The 21,450-nt window shown below is 52.2% G+C and overlaps 1 protein-coding gene across 2 annotated transcripts in view; it reads right to left on the reverse strand.

The window, feature by feature from the left end:
• Positions 1–765, reverse strand: part of MAPK4 (mitogen-activated protein kinase 4) — a 44,558-nt gene extending 43,793 nt beyond the window's left edge. The window contains exon 1 of one of the 2 annotated variants that reach the window (XM_069002035.1): positions 712–765. The gene's annotated coding sequence lies outside the window, so the exon portion shown is untranslated. Of the gene's footprint in view, positions 1–408; positions 558–711 lie in introns of those variants that run through there. The other variant, XM_069002037.1, reaches the window with a different exon arrangement.
• Positions 766–21,450: the final 20,685 nt, after the last annotated feature.

Below are 21,450 nucleotides of genomic sequence, written 5' to 3' on the forward strand. Positions count from 1 at the left end.
CGCGGGGCACGGACAGACAGACAGGGCACATACAGAGACACAGACAGGGCACATACAGCCCGTACAGACCCGCGGGGCACGGACAGACAGACAGGGCACATAGAGAGATACAGACAGGGCACGTTACAGCTCCTACAGACCCGCGGGGCACGGACAGACAGACAGGGAACATAGAGAGACACAGACAGGGCACGTTACAGCTCCTACAGACCCGCGGGGCACGGACAGACAGACAGGGCACATACAGAGACACAGACAGGGCACATACAGCCCGTACAGACCCGCGGGGCACGGACAGACAGACAGGGCACATACAGCTCCTACAGAGCCGCGGGGCACGGACAGACAGACAGGGCACACACGGGCGCACGGCGCCCGAACAAACCCACAGGGCACACAAAGACCCACCGAGCCCGTGTGAAACCGCGGAGAAGCAATGCCGGTGTCTCCGCTCGCCCTCGCAGTCAGCGAGCCGGCGCTCGCACGGGTTTGGATCGCTCCGTTCCGGGGAAGGGGGTCCGGGGCACGGGAAGGACGAGGCGACACCGGCACCGCTCCCAGGGACGCTCCCGCGGGCGGTCCCGCACGGGGCACGGACCCGCCCCCCGCCCCCGCCCGGCTCCCCCCGCCCGCCCCCGCTCAGCGGCAGCGCCCGGCGGGGCTCGGGGGCAGCGCCGGGGCCGCCGCACTCACCGGGGCCGCCGCACTCACCGGGGCCGCCGCGCTCGGCTCCGCCATGGCCCGGCCGGCACCGGCACCGCGCCCGCCCCGCCTGACGTCACCCCCGGCCCCCGCCGCGCCGGCACCTGCGGGGGGCGGGGCTGGCGGCCGCGAACCCCCCCCATCCCCGGAGGGACCGCTGGGGCTCGGGCATCCCTCGCCATCCCCGGGAAAAGCCGCCGGAGCGCTCGGCTCCCCCCTCGCCATCCGCGGGAGGAGCCGCCCGGGGGTCCCTTCCTCCCTCGCCATCCCTGGGAAAAGCCGCCCCAGGCATCGGGTCCCCCCCCCACCCGTTCCGGGGAGGAACCGCCCGGGGGTCCGGGCATCCCTCGCCATTCACGGGAAAAGCCGCCGGAGGGGTGCGAACCCCTCTCGCCATCCCCGGGAGGAACCACCCAGGGGGTCCGTCCGGTCATCCCTCGCCATCCCCGGGAAAAGCTGCCCCAGGGATCCGGTCCCTCCGCTCCCCCCTCGCCGTTCTCGGGAAAAGCCGTCCCAGGGGTGGGGTCCCCCTCGCCGCCCCCGGGGGAAGCGGCACGGAGAGGTCCGGTCCCCCTCGCCGCCCCCGGGGGGAGCCGCCGAAGGCGATCCAGTCTCTCCGCTCCTCCCTCGCCATCCCCGGGAGGAGCCCGACGAGTCCGGTCATCCCTCGCCATCCTCGGGAGGAGCCGCCCCGAGGGATCCGCTCCCCCCTCCCATTCCCTGGAGGAGCCACCAGGGATCAGCGGGGATCTGGTTCCCCCTTCTGCCGCAGCCCCTGTGAGGAGCCGAGGGAGGGGGACCCTGCCTGGCCCCCACGTCGGGACATCCCTCGCAGCGGAGGGTGCTGGGCACCCGGACCCTCCTGGCTGGGTTTTCTGCCCTTTCCCCTCCCTGCACCCAACGTGCATTATCAGTTTTAACCTGTGGTTTTCCGGGTCTGCACCAAACCATCGTCCCTGTGGCACCATTCTGGGGCTCGCTTTGGCCCCCGGATCATGGCAGTGTCCTTGTGTCCATCTGCTCCCGAGGTGTTCCCAGCGGAGGAGGTGTGATGGAGCACAGGTGAGGCAGCTGAGCTCTTCCTACCCGCGGGTGCCTTCACCCACAGAGCAGCCTCAAAGGAAAAAAATTCACCTTACGCTGTATTTACAGTGTGAAAGAACAATTAAAGGAAGCTGCTTCAACAGTCTAAGTGGAGGAAGCGCGATAGCTCAATAGTTATTGATCCCCTCCAGACAGGCACGCTGCTTTGTTGGAGCTGAAGGAACCCTGATTGATGCAGGGGAAGTGGTGAGAAAAAATAAAAAATGGTCTGGGTAAATTAAAGCTCCCGGGGAATTACATGGGAGGAAACGAAGGTGTATAAGCAGTTTTTGGTGGTATGGTAATCTGTAACTGTGCTGTTTTGCTGTCTAGAATTAAAATGAATGTTCCCATCTGGTTACTCCATGAGCAAGAAGGTATTAAATAGGAGCTTTTGCCTGTGGATGGAAGGATGGAAACAGCAGAAGGAGGAATAGGAGCATTAGCAGTCATTGTTAAAATCATTGTTAAAGCTGGCCCCGTGTGCTGTCTGTGCAAAGTGTGGAGGTTACTCCCGCGGTTGTGTGTCCCCGGGCGACAGACACACAGCCAGGGACACTTAAGGGCATCCTGGGGCCTCCCGGCCAGAGCTCCGTGCTGGAATACAGGGGTGCTTGGGCAAAGGTGTTCTCAAACGGGGCTAGTGTCTGGCATCGTGCTCCGAGGTGTCACTGCAGCGAAACTCCGGTGACACGCTCGGCTCTGGCTCCGGCTCCCTGATGCTGGGCTGGTGTTCAGCACAGGCGTTCCCACCACCGGAGTGGCCCAGCAAAGGGCGAAGCAGAAACAGAAGAGAACTCAGCATCCGCCCCAGCTGCGGGTGAGGCCGAAGCACACAGACCCCGTGCCGTGGGAGCACTCCCTGCACCTGCCCTGGCTGGGAGTGGGACAGGGATTTGAGGGCTCTCCCTCCACAGCTTGAGCCCTTTGGCTTGTGGCACTGCCACGGGCTGTTCTGTGTGACCATCTCGGCCAGTGAGTTCTGCAGCGAGGCCAGAGGAACCAGCAAGAGGGCGGGAGCCCTTCTCCCATGAGGAAAGCCTGAGACAACTGGGATTGTTCAGCCTGGAGGAGAGAAGATTTGGGGTGGCCTCATTGTGGCCTTCCAGGACCTGAAGGGGCTGACAAGAAAGACGGAGAGAGATCATTTACAAGGGATGGAGTGACAGGACAAGGGGAATGGGTTCAAATTGAAAGAGGGCAGGGATGGATGGGATATTGGGAAGGAATTGCTGTCTGTGAGGGTGGGGAGGCCCTGGCACAGGGTGCCCAGAGCAGCTGTGGCTGCCCCTGGGTCCCTGCAAGTGTCCAAGACCAGGCTGGACAGAGCTTGGAGCAGCCTGGGACAGTGGAAGGTGTCCCTGCCATGGCAGGGGGTGGAACAAGATGGTCTTCAAGGCCCCTTCCAACCCAACATTCTGTGACTCTCTGATTCCCTCTTGCAATTAGCAGTAACAGCACAGAAACACATTTATATTTTCCCTTGGGGGCTGGGCGCTGGTTTGGTTGGTAGGAGCTCGGTTTGGGTGAAGAGGCTGGGTGTTTGTTACCAGCGCTGCAGGAAACCAGGGCAGCACCTCGCAGGACCTTGGCAGCCGTCCCCAGCGCCGTGAACAACAAACCCTGGCAGTGCCTGGGGCTCTCACACCGCCCTGGCAACAGCGAGGCGGCTTGGCAGGATCAGTCCCCAGCGCCCCGGCACAAAGGGGCTCTGTGCAGAGCGGGGGATTAACCCCTCACCACCGCAGAGCATCCTCGGTGCCGCTCCACGTGTGCCGCGACCCGCAGGCTCTGGCACCTGTGGCTGTGCCCTGTTCCTCACGGGGAGCAGGAGCTGCTGCTCCTCGGCGTGAGTGGGGTGCCAGGGCAGGATGTTTCCAGGCAGGATGAAGACAGACAGCACGATAGCACGATAAACAACTTAATTAACCACCGTGGAGCCTGACTAGATAATCACGGCCCCTGACTAGATAATCTGTGCTGCATCCTCAAGCACGAGGGATTGTGTCTCTTTTCAAGCAGGAGGAAGCAAAGCTCTCAAGAAGCTGCCCGAGTGTTTACATCAATTTCCTGGTGATTGGTGAGGAGGGACCTGGCCCACTCGATCAAAGAGGCAGCGCCGGTGCCTCGAGTGTGTGTCAGTAACGGGAGCCGTGACCATCTCTTGTTCTCACCCTGGCACCGTGTGGTTTTTAATCCAGGCTCTCTCCCTCTGCTGTGAGACAGCCACAAGCACAGGTAAGGCAAATGTGGAAGGTGTGGCTCTAGTCCTGCCTTCCCAGGCGCGGGCTATTGGATGCCTTCGGGGGCAGGGTGCTTCTCTCTGCTTGCCTCTATTTCTAACACTTGTTTTCATTGGCAGAGGGAGCATTTTTGTCACCTAATCGCAGCACGTGCAGCCCGAGACTCGCCCCTCTCACAGGCAGAGAAGCCACAACGCACAGGGGGGACGTTCAGACCGTTCCGTGGGGCCCGTGCCCTGTCCAGGTGTGGATTTCACCGTGCTTGTATCAGATGCTGTTACGCTCCCTGCAAGATGTTTGTCTTGCACAGTATCACTGTCTCCCACTACAGGATGCATTCAGCATCTTTCGGGGTTAAATCGTTGGCTGCTAAAGTAAAAGGGACCTGAGTGTCTCATCAGGAACAAGTTTCAGACATCCCCTGCCATATCTGGGCGTGCTGACGCCAGTGGAGTGACACCAGTCAGCCTGGCACTGTCGCTTCCCACGGGGTGCAGCACACTCAGCACATCCTCCTCCTGAACACCCGAGACACCACCATTCCCAGACATATCCCTGGTGCTTTATCAGCCCTTGGAACACGGGGCAGAGCTAGTCCCACCTGCAGCAGCACACCCTGGGATGGATTGTGAACGCTTTCACAGGCCCAGACACAACAGGCAGGGAATAATGACTTTTTTTTCATAACAAATTCTACAAAATGAAGAACTGGTGTAAAAGTGGCCGCATTTCCAGAGGTGCTGGAAGGCCTGTCTGCTGGGCAGCATCTCAGTACCCTTGGGGAAAAAAACACATTATAAATCAATGCTGTGTGGGTTGCCTTCTCTCTGCATAGATGGGGAACCCTCAGGAGTTGCTCTCCTTGGACCAGTTTCCTCACAGTGTTTTCCGGCTGAGCGCTGGCCATCTCCAAGGGTGGGAGACTGCACGGTGGGGTAGGCTGAAGGGGATGTAAGAGCCAGGTTTTGTGTGTGAGGCAGCTAGAAAAGAAAACAGCGTTTCTGGGCTCGGCAGCCTCCTCTCCCAGCTGCAGGCTGCCTATCCCACATCCACACACTGCTCACTCAGTTTTAGCTTTCCTCAGCACTTCAAGCTCGCAGCCCGATTTTGTTCCGTCAGCTGTATTATTAATCAGCAGGCTGCAAATTATGTTGCTGTAACCCATGTACTTTTTATATTTTGGACTGAAAATGAAATAAATTGGTGCATAGTAAACAAATCCCAGCTTTCTGGGAGCAGCACGCGGCGGAGCAAGGGGAGCTGTGGGGATCTGGGGCCAGGACAGATGGGAGCCCATGGAGAACCACCCCCTCCAGGCTGGACCCCTTGTCAGCAGACTGAGATAATCAGTGGAGTGATTGTCCAGACAGACCCTCTTGGATCCCAGGGTAGCAAACACACCCTGAGGTCAGCTCCCTCCTGCTCCTCTCCGGAGGTCACTCTTGATCTGTGCAACGGGGCTGGAAGGCCCCAAACACCCCCTGCCCACCTCCCCCTCTCCACTTTAAGAAAGACACTGAGGGCCTGGAGCATGTCCAGGGCAGGGAATGGAGCTGGGAAGGGGCTGGAGCCCCAGGAGCGGCTGAGGGAGCTGGGAAAGGGGCTCAGGCTGGAGCAAAGGAGGCTCAGGGGGGACCTTGTGGCTCTGCACAAGTCCCTGACAGGAGGGGGCAGCCGGGGGGGGTCGGGCTCTGCTCCCAGGGAACAGGGACAGGAGGAGAGGGAACGGCCTCAGGCTGGGCCAAGGGGATGCTCAGGGTGGATATTGAGAAAAAGTTCTTCATGGAAAGGGTTGTCCAGCCCTGGTACAGCTGCCCAGGGTGGTATTGGAGTCCCCATGTGGTACTGGAGAGGTTGAAAAGCTGTGTGGATGTGGCATCTGGGGACATGGGCCAGTGGTGGCCTGGGCAGTGCTGAGGGAATGGTTGGGCTCCATGGTCTGAGGGCTTTTCCCACCCAAAAGATTCTGTGTTCCTTTGATTTCAGCCCGGCTGCCACATAGAACTGCCGGGGGAGCCAGGCACAGCACTTGCCTCAAACTCAAACTACTCTGAGTGAGCAGCTCTCTGAACAGAGGCTGGGAAAAAAGGACAATATGAAATATTTAAGGAGCTCTTTTGACTTCCTAACCTTTCGTGCAGGAAAAGGACGTACAGGAATACCAAAGGAGAGGCTGATGGATGGTTGGACCAGAGCGAGCTTCCCATGCCCATGTTTCATATTCAAGCCTCCGTAAAGGTCAGTTTATACTTCCAGCACACAGAACAAAAATGCCATTTAATAATGCGTATACCTTTCCTGCCCTACCTGTTACTCAGAGGTGCGTTGCTCAGCAGAGCTCTGGCACAGCCGTGGTGGGGGTTTGCACACCCGTGGTGGGTGTAAAGCTCCATCTGAGTGGCTCAGTTGCATTAGCCCTGGGTTAGTCACTCCTCTGAAACTGCTCTGCCTTTGCACTGCTGCCATCAGGAAAGGAGGAGTTCTCCAGGGGAATGTGTGACAGCAATGTGTGATCAATGGCCCCAGAGTAGCATTAATATACAAGAATAAAGTGGAAATTAAAAACAGCAGGACAGGAAAATGCTGCGAGTGTCAATCTGGGGAAATAAAACCGCTCTGACTTGCCACGTGCGCTGTTCAATCCTTCATGCACGCTCCGATTTCTCCCCTAAGAGTTATAAATCAGATTGATACTTAAATATTGGTGTCTACAAAGCAGCTGTGCAGGTGAATCCTGGCTGGTGGGGCAGCCCCACTCCTGCACTGGTCAGCTCGTGGTGCTGCAGCCCCGCTGCCGGTGCCCAGCGCCCTTCCCCGTCCCGCTGGGGCTGAGGACATCACCACCAAACCCCAGCCTTTGGGGCAGGCATCATGCCTTCCTCTGTTTCCTTACCTTAAGAGCACCAAGGACAGGGCAGGGGTGTGAGTTTGTGTCACTCAGAAGGGGCGAGCTGCTGCTGCAGGCCTGGCTCAGCCTCGTGCTGGTGCGGCAAATCTGGCGGTGCACGAGGACCCCCCTGCCCTGCCCACAGCAGCAGGGAGACCCTGGCTCTGGGCTCAGACCACTGCTGGACGCCAGGACATGAGCCAAGGCACTCCTGTGGGCTGTCCTCTAGGGAAACAGCTCCTAACAAAGTCTGCCTCTTGGAAACGGGAATGCTTCACAAGAGGAAATGTCAAAGCACAAAATCTGCCAGGCACAAGTGAAGAATTACCCTCAGCCCTGCCAGCTCCTCCAGCGCTCTGCGAGGAACAGGGAACTGCATGGAGGAGGGAGGCTGGGGGATGCTCTGGAGCAGCGCTGGATGCAGGGCTGGGTGGTGTGGCAGAGGACAGCGCAGAGCAGCGGGTGTGAAGAACAGCAGAGTGGTGAGCAGACGTAGTGTCCAGACACAGAGCTCCTGGGTTTGGGTCTGTGTGGAGAAAGCGGTGTCACAGCACAACCCAACCACTGCTTATTCATTGCAAGTTCTTGCTCACGCTTTGTGCCCTCACGGCCTGTCCCTGCTGCCCTCCTCCCCATTCCACAGCTGCACCCAGGCCTCCTGGCATCCTGAAGTAACAGTTCATTCACTTCTCCCTCCACTTTCCCACGTCACATTTGATTTAATGATGTATCAGAGCACCCACCTACCACCGAGCCAGGGCGAGCGTGGTGAGCATTGCCACTCACCAGCTGCGAGGGACCCCAGCCTGCTCCTTCCTCCTCACTGGCAGCAAAACCAGTCAAGAGCAAAGCTTTTGATTTCCCAAACTGTCATCAATTTAGTGTCAACTTCCTTGAAGGTTTCCTTTTCCTTCTGTTCTATTAAACTGACCTAAAACTGCCAAGGCAAAGAAAAAAGATGAAGTCTCTCTCACGTCGTAGGCAGCCACCTTTGTAAATCCTTGGGAATGAGCTTGTCACAACTTCCAGGCACTGGGGGAAGCCGCTAGAGCAGCTATTCTCTGCCCACCCACATTCCCCATCATTTTTCACCTCCTGCTGTTATTTTTTACGTGCTCTCTCACCACCCTTTACGCACTCAGAATGTTCGGGAGCAGAGGCAGGACACCCCTGAGGTGACAGCTCCCAGCTCCACGTGCCGGGGACTCCAGGGATGGCCTCAGAGAGCCTGGATTTTGCCACTGTGCCAGCCCAGGGACTGTGCCATGAGCAGGTAGGGCTGGCACCAGCTCCCTCACACCACAGCACACCCCTCCTCGCCCAGCATCCTTCCCCGCCTGCCACACAAGCCCTTTATCCCGGCACCTTGCTCATTAATAAAGGTTCTGATTAAAAGCACAGTCTCTGCCTGCTCAAAACCCCCAGAGTTCCTGGTTTAGCCCCGGACACCGAAGCTGTAAAGGACGGGGACAGCCCAGGCACAGCAGGAAGGCACCACACAGGGTCTGCAGCTCTGCAGCTCTGGGTACAGGGGCCCGGATCAGCTGTGTTCTGACTGTGCCCACAGCAGAAATCCAACCACAATGGAAACAGATGGCATTTCAAAACTGGCATTTTTCCTCCTAAAAGCAGAGGCCTTTCTTTTGCCATGGCTGTCCCCAGTGTGTCAGATGCAGATGATGCCCAGATCAAATGGCTCCACTGCTTGTTCCCCCACCCTTTGGAGTAAATACCTGTCAATACCTGGATCCCAGCTGAGCTTTAACAAAGGAGCTATCCCAGGAACAGCTCACCTGCTCACCTGGGTATTCTCGTGCTTTACCAGCTCCCAGCATTTGCATTCCTGATTGTTTGCAGGACTGAGCCTGCAGAGAACAAGCAGCCAGGTTATCCATTGCATGGACTTTCATGGGACATTGCTCCAAATTATCTGGCAGAAGCATGGGAAGCAGAAGAGAAATAAAAAATGGGAGTTAGTCATGGTGTTCCTATTTGTTCATAGATTATTTTGCCCATTAATTAAAACAGAGCATGGTTCAGAATGGGAGCTGCCTCCCCGAGGTCCCAATTAAGCAGGATGGCTTTGCACCAGCCTCAGTGGGTATCTGAGGGGCCGGGCTGGGGCAGAGGGATTGATGGATGGCAGTAATGAAGGAGCTGCCGGAACACGTGCAAGCAGAGCTCTCCAGTGACCTTCAGCAGCCTGTTCTGGGCAGGCTGCGCTGCGTGTGCCAGGAGATGCTATCTCCTCCCAGAACAGCCCAGATGAGGCGTCCTCCGGCCCTCTGTGCTTCGGATCCAGTGCCTTGGGAGTATTCCAGCGTCAGAAATCACCAACGCCAACTGAACAGTGAGATAATTTTTTTTTAACTCCCCCAAGACTGGCCATTTTCCTGCATTGCTGTTCTAATTGCAAACAGTGGTTTGAAGCTTAAGAACCTGTTCTGGAAGCAACAGAAGTTGTCCAACCTCCCTGCTCCCAAGACATACTGAAGCTGAGCAGTGTCCATCTGCGTTAGCCTTTTGATAGGGGGGAATTCACGACTCAGCCCCAAACACTCCCGAGCTGGGGATGCCAAGGGGTCAAGGAGCTGGCACTGACGACAGGCTCCCTGCAGAGAAGCTTCCCAGCCCAACACTGTGAGCAGCATCTGAATGTCTCATGGGGAGAATGTTTGAGAAAATGCCCAAGGTAGTTTGGGAAACGAGCTTTTAATTAATACTGCTGTGCCTTTTCCAGAGCTTCTTAGCTGAGGGTTCACAAGGGCAAGGCAGGCAGCGATGCAGAGATGCTCTCTTCCACCCCCAGCCGAGGACATGGAAATACCCTACATCCAACCCTCCCCCGTTACCCAAACCCCACTGCTGTGTGCTGACACTGGGAGATCAGGGACTAACACAACCACTCCCATGCCAAGGGTGTAATTTACTAAATAAAACTTCACAAGTTTTTGTGGACTTCCTGATTTTGTTGTTCCTTTCAACCACGAGCATTTCCGAACCTTAGGTTCTGTTCCAGGGGGTCCAGCAGCCCCAGGCCGGGATGTGGGCAGTGATGCTGCGGATTGCTGGCACCTGGCAGCAGCAGCACCCCCAGCAGCACAGGAAAATTTGGCTGCTGAGAGCCTCCCCTTCCCCCCAGCCGTGTCTCCTCCATCCATAGGGGCCTGGGCAAGGCCAGCAAGCCCTGGTCATCACAGGGGGGGCTTGAGCCCCAAAATCAGGCATGGTACACGGGGCAGGGCTGGGCTGAGGGTCCCCAGCTGTCCCAACCACCTCCTGCTCACAGGTCCTGTGGAAGAGTTGTCCAAAAGGGCTGTGGAGGCAGCTGCTCACTGCCCTGCACACACCTCACTGCTGTCTTCTCCTGGCGGTTCCAGCCACTGCTTTCATGCCTGGAACCAGCCAGCAAGCCTCGTGTGTCCCCACTGGTGGTGGCAGGAGTGTGAGAAAAGAGACAACTCTTAGTTAAATAAAAAATTAAAATCATTTATTGAAAACAGAAAAATTGAAAAATTACAGAAATTAGAAAAATATAAAAATTTGGGATCCTATGGCTCAGTAGATGGTATGCCCCAGGCACGCAGGGATCTGAGATCTTCTGGCTGGGACAGCACTGCACCTCAGATAGAGAAAAAGGACTTGCAGTGCTGGGCTGACTTTTGGCTGGTCCAAAAGTCAGGAAAAAAAATTATTAAAGGCTCCTTAATAGGAGTAAGGCTTTTAATGCCCAGCACTGACGTCCACCACACCTAGCCTGCAGAGGACTCTCTCTCCCTTCTATCTTCTATCTTCTATCATCTTCTATCATCTTCTATCACCTTCTATCACCTTCTATCTCCTCTCTCTCTGAACCTTTTGAGACTGGTCCCATTGTTTTATAGTGCCTTTGCTCCACCCCAGTCCGCCCCCAGCCCGCCCACAGCCCGCCCCTTCGGTTTAAAGTGATTGGTGCTTTCCCTTTGACAGATCATCTCTGCCCACCGATAGCTCATCGTTGTCAGAGGGGTGGTATCAGTTGAGATAAGGGTGCTAAAATGCCCTCATTAAAATTCAGGTTGCCGCGGAGCTTGCCCACAGGGTAATGGCTATGGGGCTAAGAATAGCTGCTGGCTGTTAGAACTGGGGTTTTTGGAGTTAGCCCTTGGACCAAAGTGCAAGTAAAAACACCTAAAAAAGTATTAAAATACATCCAAACACATCTTAAAACACTTGTAAAAGTGTACAGTAAACACAGGAAAGATAACTCTTATGGTGTACAGGTAGTTTGAAGTTTGAAAAGGGAGCATAAGTTGGGGATTTTTAACTGGGGAAATTTTAACTGGGAATGGTGCAACTCTCTTAATAAACTACTTTGAACAATTGAAAACACTGATAATGGAACTTGATTTTTGGACCTGGGCTGATGAGTTAATTTTAACGTTCAATTTAAAAATATTTAACTCAGAATTAATTAATTAAAGCACTTAATATGCAAAGACCAAGCACAATTAGGGATTTCATGTATGACAAGGAATGCTCCTGCTGTGTGGGACACGGGGGCTGTTCCTCTCAACCTCTCCTTTCCTGGGTGTCTGCAGGCAGAGTGTCACTGTCCTGGGCAAAGCTGACGTGGGGCTGTGCCCCTCAGCCTGTGGCTCCATGTCCTGGGCAAAGCTGATGTGGGGCTGTGCCCCTCAGCCTGTGGCTCCCATGGCTGTGCTTTTCCTCTTGCTCCTCCCCAAGAACGGGCAAGGACTGTCCAGTTTCACCAGGATAGTCTCTGGGAAAGGGTCTGGATCAGCCAGGGCTGCTCTTATGAGCGCTGGGGGAAGGACCAGTCCTGGCTCACACGGACACACAGAGCCCTGCAGGCTTTTCCAGTGCTGGTTTCACCTCTCTGGTCCTCCCAAGCTTTCAAGACATTCCCAGCTGAAGGACAAACCAGAATAACCAGCTGGGCTGTGGGTGCCAGCCGGAGCCTTTGGGCTGGAGGACACTCCAGCTGTGAGGGCTTCTGCCGAAGCCGGTCCTTGGAGCCTGGGCAGGCTGGTGATGGAAGAGGCAGGACAGGCTGCAGAAGCGCCCGAGCACCTCAGCGTGGCTGTCACTAAAGGCCACAGTACCAACACCAAGGCCTGAGGAGCAGGAAGGCACTGCAGGATATTTTTATGTGTGACAGATCAATCTGTAATTCGATGTTTTCAGCCAGGGAAATTCTGTGTCATCTGAGGAACTCTATTTGTATGTTCTTTATGTGTTTGTGGGTTGCTGCTCCCACCAGCTGAGACTAAAGCTTGGCCTCGGCAAAGGAGAATAAGAGATTGGAAATGCTCCCATGGAAAGGGTGAGCAGGCTGAGGAGCTCTGTGTCTGGGTGCTGCCATTAATCAAGCTAATTCACATAAGTGAGCCGCTCAAGTGATGTTAGGCCCAGCAAGAGCAGACAGGGAAAATTAATTAAGGCTTTAGGAGAATAAAGAAGACTCCTGAAAATACAGATCAGGTTTCTTCTGATGGTTTCTGTGGGCACATGTAGGAAGCCAGAAAACCAGAGGGACAGAGGGCCTGGAAGCCCAGGCCACATTTGAGGGTCAGAGCGCAGAGGATTTGGTGGCCACACCAAGCAAGAAGGACCCTTCAGTGGCTGGACCTGGGTGCAGTTTGGTACATATTTTTAAATGAATTGGTTCAGCTGGAGATTTCTAAGCACCCTTTTGTGGTTGCTGGGGGTTAACTCGCCTGCCTCTGAGGTCAGAGACAGGAATGAATTAGAATTCAGCATCTTTGCAAGAACCCTCCCTGCAGACACCACTGCCACCACTGCCCAGGTCCCCTCCCCGGCCTCATCCCCCAGCTGTGGGTGTAGAGAGGAGGCAGGGCTTCAGCCCCTTTCCTCACTGCTTTTGGGGCCAGAAAACATTTGGTAGATCTTTTGTATCAAGCCACATGAGGGTTAGATGATAGGGAATCAAACCGGGGGGAAAAAAAAGTGCTGCTCAAGCCATCTTATCCTCCCTTTGTCACCTCCCTCTGTGTTCTTTGTGCCTTGCAGTGGCATTTTGTAGAGGAGGAAAAAAATAGGAATTGTCTTTCCCAGCCACCAAGGCAAGAATTCCCTGCACAGGCTCCCCATCCTTCCTGCAAGGCAGCCTGGCTTCTTCCCATGCTGCCAAAAAGTCGGGACCTCAGCTTTGACCGGATGAAAATACCCCTGCTGAAGGCAGAAGAATGGAAATATTGAACCCAGCATCAAAGCAGCTTGTGGCTGCGCTGAGCTGAGCAAAGCCTCCCAAAACCTGCGCTTTAAGCTTGATCTGCTCCAAAAGTTGGCTCTACAAAGCTCTGCAGGTTCGCATCCACCCACCCACCTCTGCACTGCCTGCTTCCAGCTTTTAAAAGAAAGGCTGTTTTGCTGTTTTCTGATGCTTCTGATAATATTTTGCAGAGTGTATCTCCTGTGCTTTGTTTCCAGGCGATCTTCCCAAGGCTTGTAAAAAATCTGATTATGGGGCTGAAAAACAACATCCAAGGGAGCAAATCTGAAGCTCAGGTGGGGGAGATACAGAGGAACGTGGCTACACACAGGGAGGAGCTCCTGCAGCACCCTCTGCACGGGGTTTGGGGGCAAGGAGCCACAGAGATGGTGGAATTTCCAATTTTTCACCTGCTTCCCATTTCTTCCCCACTTCTGGGCACAGACACCTCAAAGCCGCAATCAAAAAGAACCAGAGGAACTGTACAAACATGGAGAAAAAGCCCAAATCACAGAAGATGCACATCCTGTGTGCTCAGATCAGGACCCAAACTGAAAGATGCAAACCACGGGTAATGGAACAGTGCTGGTGGAAAATTCACCACTTCCAGCCTGGTGTCTGTGACCGTGAAGAGGGTTTGTAATGTTTGGCCCCACAAATGGTGGCACCAAATTCCATGGAGCAAAGTGGGAAGGCAGATTCCTGCCAATTCCTGGCTGCGGCATCCTTGGCTGAGGAGACACCAGGACGAGGAAGGAGAGCAGGGCTGGCTTAGTGAAGAGGGAGGAATGCAGGGCCAGAGCTTGCACTAAGCAGCCTCCAAGGCCAGGCACAAGGACAAGAGGCTTTTTTCAGCCGTGGCTGGATTTAAGCTGGATGTTGGGAGAGGTTTCTTCCTCTAAGGCTAAGTCAGAAACATCAGGACTTCCCAAGCTGAAGGGGCAGAGGTGAAGCCCAGTGGTTTTAACGTGCAGCTTGTCAAGTCCGTGAGCAAAAAGCATCACTCCTCAGACAGGGATTTGCAAGGCTGGAGCTCGGGGGAGCGTGGGGAGGTGGCAGCCAGAGGTGAAGCGCTTTGTGTGCGGCCTTAACCCCCAGCTTGTGGTGTGGCCTTGGGAAGTTCTTAAATGCCTTAACAACTCGTCATCCTTTTGTACAACAGGGGTAATTCTAACCCATGCTCAGGAACCACTCAGGACATTACGGCATTATCACAAGAGAACCCCTCCTGGTTCCCACTGCAGCACGAAATATCAGTGACTTCCAGTAATTTGTGACATTTTGAGGGTGGGAACTGCTGCGTGTCTGGCACCGGAGCTTGACAGAGAGCTCAGCTCATCCCCACACAGGCAGAAGCCCCGTGAGCACATCACGGCAGGCGATGGAGATGCCGAAGCTCCTCAAACCTCCAGACAGCTCCAGGAGGGAAGGACGAGCAGCCGTGGGGCCAGGCAGGGCCGGGGGAGCGCTGGAGCCGGGTGCCCGCCGGCACAGACATCCCTTCAATGCTCCAATATTTTATTCATAATCCGGGGTCCCGCCCCACGGGCTCGCTCGCGCATCAGAGGCTGTTTAAATTTTAATTGGCGTGTGCGCGTTCCTCCGTGCCCAACCAGCTCCTGGCTGCGATGTTGCCATGGCACCTCCCAGCCTCTGCCTCGGGGCACCGGCGCTCGGCTGCCGGCTCGCAGCCGGGATGCTCCGGCGCGGGGTGAAGCAGGCTGCCTTTATGTTCGCTGGGTTTTAAACAATCACTGAGACCGCTGCTGTCCTGCCTGATTACCCGCTTCATTGTCAGCGGGGGAGAGTCACGCTGGAACCGCAGCCTGTCCCAAATTTCCCTGTTGCCTGGAGCGGAGAAGTGAGGGGCTCGGTGGGGCCGGCTCGCCAGGAGAACGCCAGCGCTGGGCTAGGGATGCATCCTGTGACAGGACCCTCCAGGAATTCACCACAGGGCCAGCACTTCCCAGCTGCTCATATGTGTATTCCCGTCTCCCACCCTCTGCGCGCAGCCTGTGGGCACCTCCCGAGGCTGTTTCCCAGCGGGAAGCAATCCCCGAGCCTTCCTCTCCTCAAGCAACTGAGCGACAACCAGAAGGAAACGCTGCTGCGAAGAATAAACACAAACCCCAACATATTTCCAGCTTGTGACAGTCAGCATATTATTTAATTAAAAAAAAAAAAAACTCTATTAAGATCGGTGCGATTTCCCAGAGGGAAAACATACTTAAATTATTTCAGCAGCTGATGCTCACTGCTGTTACTGTAAGGCAGGGAGGCAGCTCTGCCCCAGACACGCTCTGCACCAAGGAGTGATGAGAGCAGGAATATTTTTAATGCCATTTCTTTGTGCAGTCAGGTTACAGGGCCATCTTCATGTTCATGAGCCTTCCCAAGAGGCAGCACAGGCTGAGAATTTACAACCCATTTATTCAGACATGCTTAAACAAGTAACCTTCTCAACCCAAGGCTTTTTTTTTTTTTTTTTTTTTTTTTTTTTTTTTTTTTTTGGTTTAAAAGCCTTCTGACTCCTAGGATGTTGCAGGAATACATTACTGGGCATTGCTAAAGAGCTAGAAAATGTAATTTTGATTTAAGCTCATCTGAAGGCAGATAACTGCAGCATCTAGAAGAGCAGTTTTCCTTAGAAGCTTTCCTGAAGCTGTGCCCAGACAGGACACACCATCCTGAATTATTTTAATAAAATAAACCTGATTTATTGATCATCAAAAGATGTGGGTCTGGAGCAAAGTATTATACAGAAGTGAGAAACTCTCATGGCAGCAGCAGGGAATGAAGGGTCCCATTAATCCTTTAATTTCACTTATTTCCTTCCTCTTTAGCAAGGGTGCAGAATGGGCTCGTCAGACCTTCGATCCAGGCTGCCAAGACAACCGGCACAACCACACTCTTCCCAGATGGAAGCAGACAAGAGACTAGCAACAAACCTGCTCTTAATTAAACATTTGTCTTGCAATTACATACTTCTGTGTAATTATCGCCATCAAGACAAACACCAACTGGATTACAGCAAGAAAAGGCAGACGGTAAAGGTTAATGGGCCTTTTTCTCCCTTTGCAATTATTCCCCAGATCTCGCAGAGGGAAGGGCAGGACGTCCGGAATGCCGCTGCCACTGCAAGGCAGGAACAAGCCCATTCAAGGAACAGTTAGCCTGAACTAGCAGACTCTGAAATTACATGTCTGAGAGGATGGATGATGAATCCTTTGAGGTCTTGCTGCAGGCTTGGTGCAACCTAGAGCACGGCCAGCTCCAGTGCCCGTGCATCATTCCTCTGCACTCACACCTTCCTGTGTTTTGTTACCCTCGACGTCTACGAGGGTAAACCTGAACCCATCGCTAAGAGTTCTACATCTCTCTCTGCACTAAGCCAGGTTCCTTACTTTTCCCTTTCATCCCTTTCTAGCCATCCTCACTTCCATCTTACAGCTTCTCTTTAATTTCTCCTACCAGGCAGCCAGGACCTCACAGAGAGAGTCCAAGCCAAGTCCCCACCTGTAATTAGGAGGCTGACTGACTGCTTTCCATTTCTAACAGTTTGGTAGACCCCGATCTTGTCTGGTTTTATTGGCTTACTTTGCAATAGCCACAGAAATGGATTCCTGCTTTAATCTATGGTCTGCTGTGACCATCCGGTCTCCTCTGACCTACCACTGCTGGCCAACTCATTCCCAAGCTGTGAAGTGACTCATTCCCAACCTGCAAAGTTTCTCTTTCCCATGGGAATCCCTGCCTGCCATCATCCCAGGACATGGCACGAGGAGAAGGGGAGGCAGTGTTAGATGCATGAGGTAGGGAAGCAGGGATGGCTGGATACTGGGTTTTGACAAATTTCGCCAACACAGCACCTTGAACATCTGGATAATTCATCACATCTGCTTGTAACTGAGAAGAAAAGGATGCCCAGATATAATCCATGAGTAATTCGATAGGATTTAGCACTCTTATGCTCCCATAGTGGGTATTGTAACAACTCTCAGCCTTCCTGACATCCCTGCATACCTGTGAGGCAGCTGAAGGCATCGCAGAAAACCAGACTACTAAAACAACTAGGATAATATGGATTATTAAATCAAACATCTGAATGGTTTGAATAAATCTTAGACCTGCACAACAACCAAGTCATGATTTGTCGCGGCCGTCGCTGCAAAATAAACCCTCCAGATGGGAGGTGCAGGTCTCTCCCTGCTCAGAAAGAACAATTTTGCTGCTTTAAGAACAAAGGTTGCACGTAGCAGCAGCCTCGGCGTGTTCCCAAAGGTTAACCTGACGTGCTGAGCCACAGCTGAATTATTTATGGTTAGCGGAGCAGTTTCTATTAAGGAATGAGCACACAGGTAACGACCACTATGCCAGCAAATCCTACCAGGCAGCACAGCTCACATCGACGAGGCAGCTCATCCAACTTCTGCTCGGGCCACAGGGAAATTTAATTATTTAGGTTTCTCAGCTGCTGCATAAATATCAAACATAAGACGTTAGCTCATAACTGAAATGCTGCTGCTCAGCACAGGGCAAGAGGAGCTGCATCAGCAGGGATGAGCGAGTTGAGGCTGGCCAGCACAAAAAAGGAGGTGGGAACAGGAGCTGAGCTTCTCCTGGGAACAAATTCCCCCTGAAATTTGGGAAAAAGGAAAATAAAAAAGGGGAAAAACAAGGCAAACCTTGGAATTGGATCAACTTACAAAACTTCTACTATGCAGCCTTAAAATAATACCAGGAAAGTCCAAACAGCTTCAGCCAACAAAGTGATGAAAAGGCCTGGACTCATCATCACTTACCAGTCTCACATCAATTAAATAAGACACGCTACTGGACTGAATCAGACAAAAGATTGTGCTGCTATTCAGCACTATGATATTCCACTGATTTATCTGCATTCAGTTAATTCATGAAGAATCGAGGAAGTGGGAAAACCAATTTTCCTAGTGCAATTCTCCATCCAAGGGAACTGAGACTACAACCCAATAAATTGAAATACAAATACACTTAATTGATTTTGATCCCAGCTTTCCAAAATACTGTGTTTTATTCGGCTTCGAAAGCAACACATGTGGAAATAAACTTGTTCCATGTTTCTGTCTGTACCTATAAAGTGTTAAAGTACCTCTGCCTATATATAAACCCCAGTGTGTCTAAAGCTGTTTTGTTTAAACAAGTTTCCCTGCATTTTAATTGCATCCCAGTTCCCGGGAAATTCTGTGTGACACAGAAGTTAGGTTAAAAAAATTAAAATCAGCCACTTAATAAGCAAGCACCATTGTTTTTGTACCTTACTTTGGAAAATGATTAGCCTAATTATGAGATATGAAGCTTTGCAACTGCTTAACTGTATATTTTCCTGGTTGTGACGCGCACAGACTACAAATTTCACATGCAGGGGAAAGCAAGCAGACCTTTGACTGCAATCAGTGTGGTTTGTCTGGATTATTCAGTCCCACGAGGCACAGCATGCACCACCCTAGACAAAAGGTTTTACACTTTTTAATTTATCTTTTTTTTTTTTTTTTTTTTTTTTTTTTTTGTAATTAAGAGAACAGTTTGATAAAATCTTGTACGGGGGAGAAACTTTTTCCATCTCAGAGACTCCTCTGTCATAGTCCTTAGTATCCACTGCCTCTTTACCCAGCTCTCTCACATAGTTCTTGCCAGCTCTGCTCAGGACCAGCTCCTTACAAGCAAAGACCCATGAATGACATGAAATGCTCCTTTTCTCTTCCTCCTCGTGGGCACTATGAAAGGGAACATGTGCTCTCACAGATGGAAATCGCTGCCTCCTGAAACAACAAGCAGCACTAAATACTCAGGGGGTACGAACTGCTCTGAGCATTGATTTCTGCAGATAATCATTTCCATTAGTGCCTCTTCAAAAGAGGAGTTAAGGAGAACAAAAAGGTTCTTTTTTTTTTTTTTTTTTTTTTTTTTAACCGAGAAAACAGCAAAGCAGCAGGAACAAAGAGCATTTTAAAAAGCAACTTGGTTTTGTCTCAACTTTTGGAGGCGTGCATGGGTCTCTGGCAGGCACAAAAGCCAATTCCCCTGGGACAGTGTGGTGCCTTTCTTGTCGCAAGCAGCCCAGTCCAGCAGCTCATCAGCCCTGTTCCTGCCAGGCACTGCTGCTGCCTCGCATCTCTCCCCTCCTCCAGCCCCCACACCCTGCACAGGGCTCGGTTTGATTTCTGACCATCAAGGCAGAATCTAACAGACCCTTCCTTCGTCTCTGCCCGAGACATTTACCACATCAGATTATCACCAGCACTGCGGGCTCCCTGTTTATCTAGATCAGCCCAGGAGGCAACTTTGCTCACCAAATACATATTCATCAACCAGCCCTCCCGTTCTTCGCAGCCCCCGCTGTCCGTCCGAGGGGCAGAGAGCCACGAGGGTGAAATCACAAACTGAGGAGAAAAGAAAAGGCTGTGGGACGATTTCAGCTCCCTTGTTGTGCACCAGGCATTTAGATTTGTGTTGCCTCAGTTCTATTCCCTTGTTTTCCGAAGCTGACACCAGCCACGCTGGCGGCTGGCAGGGTGCGAGAGAGCGCTGGGAGGCTGCACATGGGCTGTGTTTTGGAAGGGTTTAAATTAAACCGTCTGGCAGGGCTGTCTCAAGCCGGGCTGGTACCCAGGGCTACGGCCAGCCTGCTGGTCCGTGAGACGGGGAGCACTGGCCGGGCAGAAATCAGTGCACATCACATCCTGCAGAAAATAGCCATTTTTTGAGGCAGCTCCTGAAGGTGAACGTTTTGTTCCCAAAACGCTTTGGAAACACGAAAAAGCTCATCCAAGACAGGAGACAGGTGCTCATCGAGCCCCTGGGACACCCGGGAATTGCTCTTTTCCAGCTCCCAGGCCAGCAAGAGCTTCTGGAGGAAGAAAAGTGGAAGGGCACAGTAGGTGACCACAATCCATGTGCAGAGTTCCTCGGGAGAAGGAAAACATAATGTTAGGACAGGGAATTAAAATAATGAGCGCATTTGTGAAAATCTGCCTGAGGGAAAATAGTTTAGAAAATTAAAAACTCCATAGTAACAGAATGAAAGCTGTTAACCAACATCTAATTAAGCAAAAACTGCAATCTCCACAACCAAACATGAAAAGGAGGAATAAATAAATAAATTCATGCAGCAACCAAGCTTACCTAGGCCAAAATAAGTGCTAAGAAAGAAAAAAAAAAAAAAAAAAACCAAAACGGTTCAGTGACATCTGAAAAAACCTGACAGGACTTTACAGTGAGTAAGCAAAAGCAGGGTTATGTTGTATACTATCAGGTCCTGGTTTTTAATACCCATCAGAAGCAAAAGGCAATCTCTAGAGTCCTCAAATATATGCCAGTACAATGTAGAGTACAGATCTCAGCTTGGATCTCAACATTACGGAGCAAAAGACCAAAAAACAAAACCCCAAAATACAACCACCACAGACATACACAGAAAGGGAGTCTAGGAACTCAGCAGAATTGCTTTATTGACAAAGTTCAAAGAGCATTTCGGGTATTTTGCCCATTAAATTTCATGTTAATGCTGTGAGGGTACAAGAGGAGGCATTTTAGATGAGATATTCGGATAACAGCAGATACAGGCTCATGAAAGAAAAGGAACACAGCTTTTCTTATCACAACAGTTTTTATTACTTGCAGAGTTTATATTTAGCACAGTAGATCTACTCTGAACCTTACTACACCAATAAGTCATTTGAAAGCAAGCTTCTATAACAAAAGCTGTAATAAAGAGTTTTATAATAAAACCAGGACAAGTTTGACCTGAATTTTCATAATGAATGTGAACATTTTCACTTCAAACCCCTACTGTTTCCGGCCATTCTGAGGATCTGCAGGAAAAATCTGGCTGCACGATGAAGTTAGAAAAGCACATGAGTAACAAAATTACCAGTCTTCAATCTAGAACTCTTCGGACCACTTCAGATTTTCCTGTTTAAGTGATACAGAAAACTCCAAAACATAAAATTAGTATAAGAAGAAAGATTGAGAAAAGGAAATCTGGAAATTGGTTTGAGGCATTGAAGAAAAATAAAGAAAAAAAAGGATCAAATGCTTCCTTGGAGTAGCTACAGAATCTTAAACACAGCCTCCAGCTGGTTGTCTTTGTTTAAAAGACAGGTGTCTGCCAAGGAAGTTGGGAAATATGACGTCCTTCCCTCCAAATTATTATAACTGTGAAATAAGGGGCTTTCAGGCAAGATATGGGAAAGGGAGTAGCAGATCTTTGCTGGTATGGATCACAAGGCCCACGGACACCAACCCCGGCAGCACCAGTGCCC

The sequence above is a fragment of the Aphelocoma coerulescens genome (genome assembly GCF_041296385.1).
Source record: "Aphelocoma coerulescens isolate FSJ_1873_10779 chromosome Z unlocalized genomic scaffold, UR_Acoe_1.0 ChrZ, whole genome shotgun sequence".
In the NCBI taxonomy this organism is placed as follows: domain Eukaryota; kingdom Metazoa; phylum Chordata; class Aves; order Passeriformes; family Corvidae; genus Aphelocoma; species Aphelocoma coerulescens.